We start from the raw sequence: 5,000 nt of genomic DNA on the forward strand, positions 1-5,000 counted from the left end.
CAGTGTGAACCGCACTCGACCCAGTCACCCTATCTCACAGTCCACTCTGTGTGTAACAAAGCGAAAGCACCAAAGCACTATCGTTCAACAACATCCATTTTATCCTCGCTGCCACAGGACACTATCCAAAGAACGACAAGAGGAACGTCACGTCCACTAATAAGACAGAATGTCTCACACCACCCGCAAACAACGCAGCTCAAATCAGCCAGCAACACCCACAGTGGTCCACCCAGTATCAACACAGGACGCAACGCCACGCCACAACACAAAAGGTACAAGTAATAAAATACCCTTTGGCCACACTCCTTATAAAGGCATCGAACCAACCCACCACCTGACACCAGCCAAACGTACATCCTGATTTGACACATCTCTGGCAACCTAACCCACGTTGGCCCTTAACCTAACCCACGTTGGCCCTTAACCTAACCCACGTTGGCCCTTAACCTAACCCACGTTGGCCCTTAACCTAACCCACGTTGGCCCTTAACCTAACCCACGTTGGCCCTTAACCTAACCCACGTTGGCCCTTAACCTAACCCACGTTGGCCCTTAACCTAACCCACGTTGGCCCTTAACCTAACCCACGTTGGCCCTTAACCTAACCCACGTTGGCCCTTAACCTAACCCACGTTGGCCCTTAACCTAACCCACGTTGGCCCTTAACCTAACCCACGTTGGCCCTTAACCTAACCCACGTTGGCCCTTAACCTAACCCACGTTGGCCCCTTAACCTAACCCACGTTGGCACCTTAACCTAAGTTACGCTGCACCTTAACCCAAGTTACGCTGCACCTTAACCCAAGTTACGCTGCACCTTAACCCAAGTTACGCTGCACCTTAACCCAAGTTACGCTGCACCTTAACCCAAGTTACGCTGCACCTTAACCCAAGTTACGCTGCACCTTAACCCAAGTTACGCTGCACCTTAACCCAAGTTACGCTGCACCTTAACCCAAGTTACGCTGCACCTTAACCCAAGTTACGCTGCACCTTAACCCAAGTTACGCTGCACCTTAACCCAAGTTACGCTGCACCTTAACCCAAGTTACGCTGCACCTTAACCCAAGTTACGCTGCACCTTAACCCAAGTTACGCTGCACCTTAACCCAAGTTACGCTGCACCTTAACCCAAGTTACGCTGCACCTTAACCCAAGTTACGCTGCACCTTAACCCAAGTTACGCTGCACCTTAACCCAAGTTACGCTGCACCTTAACCCAAGTTACGCTGCACCTTAACCCAAGTTACGCTGCACCTTAACCCAAGTTATGCTGCACCTTAACCCAAGTTACGCTGCACCTTAACCCAAGTTACGCTGCACCTTAACCCAAGTTACGCTGCACCTTAACCCAAGTTACGCTGCACCTTAACCCAAGTTACGCTGCACCTTAACCCAAGTTACGCTGCACCTTAACCCAAGTTACGCTGCACCTTAACCCAAGTTACGCTGCACCTTAACCCAAGTTACGCTGCACCTTAACCCAAGTTACGCTGCACCTTAACCCAAGTTACGCTGCACCTTAACCCAAGTTACGCTGCACCTTAACCCAAGTTACGCTGCACCTTAACCCAAGTTACGCTGCACCTTAACCCAAGTTACGCTGCACCTTAACCCAAGTTACGCTGCACCTTAACCCAAGTTACGCTGCACCTTAACCTAACTTACGCTGCACCTTAACCTAACTTACGCTGCACCTTAACCTAACTTACGCTGCACCTTAACCTAACTTACACTGCACCTTAACCTAACTTACGCTGCACCTTAACCTAACTTACACTGCACCTTAACCTAACTTACACTGCACCTTAACTGTCACATGTAACGTCACAGGAATGTAGCTTTGCCTAACAGCAACCCTCTGAACATAGTTCACTGCTTGGATCCTCTGGTGTCATGTGTATTTCTTGATGCCATGGTGCGTACCCTCACATAAAGGTCTTTCGAGTGTTGCGTACTTTCTACACAGTCCCGCTAACCACTGGAAGGGTGTACCGCTACAGAACGAATATCGCCCTCCCCTCCTGCCCTTCCAAGCTGGTCGGTCAGGCGTTTGTTTGTGAAATGAGCCTTGCAGCTGTTCAGTTGCATTCGGTTGTCGATGCAGTCAGTGTACGTTGTGGTACGGCCTGTGTGGACTGTCCGCTGATGTACGCGTAACCCACACTGATCATCCGTCGTTACGTACTGAGTGACATAATGTGGCACATGCTTGACCGTACACCGGCTGCGCCCTACAATGGCGAATCATAAGGGCCATATGTTGTGCACGATGCTACTTGTCTCGTCTCCCCATTACAGCGAGATTGCACTGTTGTACGCCGTACAGACATGTGGTAGGTAGGTACGGACGAAAGTATTGCATGTTGGCCCCCCCCCCCCCCCTCCTCCCTCTGCCGGGAATCAGCGTGAGCCGTCTGTTGATGTAGCGACGAGGGTTTTCCTATTTAATCGTATTGCCCCACACAACATGATAGCACGGTGGACCGCGTTCCACATCTGCGACATGCTACAGAGGCCGGTTGACAGTCGACCGCGCAAGGGACATTGCACACGTGCGCGGACCATCTTCCACGTGTTCTCTCGTGTACATGCCGCAGTGTGTATGTGGGCTGATGTAGCGTGTCGTGACACATAACATGCAGGCATGCCAGAATCGTAGATTTCGCAAATGTAGATTGACGTATACGTTTGCTGCCAAAGATCCGCAAATGAACTGGAAATCAGTTGTTGAGCGGTTGTTCGCGCTGCAGGTGCATCGGTGATAGCGACGATCGGTACATCTATGAACCGGTTGTTTCGGACACTAGATCGCGTGTTGAACCTGAGTTGGCCATGTGGGTATGAAGCGATACGAGGCTGTGGCTTGGCGGGACAGTCCCCGGCCGGTGAGGGGGGGCCGCCCCGGCGTGCTGGCCGCGCGCTGCGTGAGCGCACGCACTACAGCCGGCTGGTGGGGGGCGCCCAGTGGCAGGAGCGCCGGCCGACGGGCCCGGCTGGCGTCCCAGCTATGCGCCGGCGCACCCTGCGCGCGGCGCCAGGCGGCCAAAGTGGGTTCTGCCGAGCCCGGTGCGAAGCGCGGTGGACATCTGCAGTGTGCTGGTCCGATTGCGGACTGTGTGCGTTGAGGATGCGCCGCCGCCCGGCACTCGGCGTCGCGACGCCGTCTGCTGCTCGGTCGCCCCCAGCGGTTCTCGCAGGTGGTTTGTATCGCAGCTCTGCGGACGTGTTGGCGCGTGCGCTGTGCTGGGAGAGTTCGCTTCTGCACCCAAGTGGGGCTTTGCCCTTCTGTGGCGCTGGCGTTGGAGCTGCCGGTCACCGTAGGTGGCGCGTGTTGTTTCCCGCCGGCAATGCCACGACAGCACGCTCCCGGGCCTCTGTCGGCAGCGGCAAGCTCAGTTGGGAGCACGGGTGTTCGCACTGAAAGCGTCTACTCGCCCATCTCCGGGCGATTGCGCCTCTCTCGAACCCGACCAAGTACTTAGGACGGCGCTGCGCGCCGCCGGGACCTGAGAGGGTTTCGAGGTGTATCGTGCAGGGGAGCTCAGCCTCCTCCTGTTTGCAGAATAATTGAGCGGACGCTTGCGTGTTCGCGCGGGCCCTCGGGACACACTCCCGGGCGGCCGGCTGCTCAGCTCTCGTTGACGCAGCTCCCTGGTTGATCCTGCCAGTAGTCATATGCTTGTCTCAAAGATTAAGCCATGCATGTCTCAGTACAAGCCGCATTAAGGTGAAACCGCGAATGGCTCATTAAATCAGTTATGGTTCCTTAGATCGTACCCACGTTACTTGGATAACTGTGGTAATTCTAGAGCTAATACATGCAAACAGAGTCCCGACCAGAGATGGAAGGGACGCTTTTATTAGATCAAAACCAATCGGATTGGCTCGTCTGGTCCGTTTGCCTTGGTGACTCTGAATAACTTTGGGCTGATCGCACGGTCCTCGTACCGGCGACGCATCTTTCAAATGTCTGCCTTATCAACTGTCGATGGTAGGTTCTGCGCCTACCATGGTTGTAACGGGTAACGGGGAATCAGGGTTCGATTCCGGAGAGGGAGCCTGAGAAACGGCTACCACATCCAAGGAAGGCAGCAGGCGCGCAAATTACCCCACTCCCGGCACGGGGAGGTAGTGACGAAAAATAACGATACGGGACTCATCCGAGGCCCCGTAATCGGAATGAGTACACTTTAAATCCTTTAACGAGTATCTATTGGAGGGCAAGTCTGGTGCCAGCAGCCGCGGTAATTCCAGCTCCAATAGCGTATATTAAAGTTGTTGCGGTTAAAAAGCTCGTAGTTGGATTTGTGTCCCACGCTGTTGGTTCACCGCCCGTCGGTGTTTAACTGGCATGTATCGTGGGACGTCCTGCCGGTGGGGCGAGCCGAAGGCGTGCTTGCGCGTCCCGAGGCGGACCCCGTTGAAATCCTACCAGGGTGCTCTTAGTTGAGTGTCTCGGTGGGCCGGCACGTTTACTTTGAACAAATTAGAGTGCTTAAAGCAGGCAAGCCCGCCTGAATACTGTGTGCATGGAATAATGGAATAGGACCTCGGTTCTATTTTGTTGGTTTTCGGAACCCGAGGTAATGATTAATAGGGACAGGCGGGGGCATTCGTATTGCGACGTTAGAGGTGAAATTCTTGGATCGTCGCAAGACGAACAGAAGCGAAAGCATTTGCCAAGTATGTTTTCATTAATCAAGAACGAAAGTTAGAGGTTCGAAGGCGATCAGATACCGCCCTAGTTCTAACCATAAACGATGCCAGCCAGCGATCCGCCGCAGTTCCTCCGATGACTCGGCGGGCAGCCTCCGGGAAACCAAAGCTTTTGGGTTCCGGGGGAAGTATGGTTGCAAAGCTGAAACTTAAAGGAATTGACGGAAGGGCACCACCAGGAGTGGAGCCTGCGGCTTAATTTGACTCAACACGGGAAACCTCACCAGGCCCGGACACCGGAAGGATTGACAGATTGATAGCTCTTTCTTGATTCGGTG

At 53.9% G+C, this 5,000-nt stretch overlaps 1 non-coding gene across 1 annotated transcript in view; it reads left to right on the forward strand.

The window, feature by feature from the left end:
* The first annotated feature begins 3,654 nt into the window (after positions 1-3,654).
* LOC126329601 (small subunit ribosomal RNA) overlaps positions 3,655-5,000 on the forward strand; it is a 1,894-nt gene continuing 548 nt past the window's right edge. The window contains exon 1 of the ribosomal RNA XR_007562363.1: positions 3,655-5,000. This exon is cut by the window's right edge and continues 548 nt beyond it. This is a non-coding gene — a ribosomal RNA (small subunit ribosomal RNA).

Source organism: Schistocerca gregaria, unplaced genomic scaffold (genome assembly GCF_023897955.1).
Source record: "Schistocerca gregaria isolate iqSchGreg1 unplaced genomic scaffold, iqSchGreg1.2 ptg001200l, whole genome shotgun sequence".
Classification (NCBI taxonomy): Eukaryota; Metazoa; Arthropoda; class Insecta; order Orthoptera; family Acrididae; genus Schistocerca; species Schistocerca gregaria.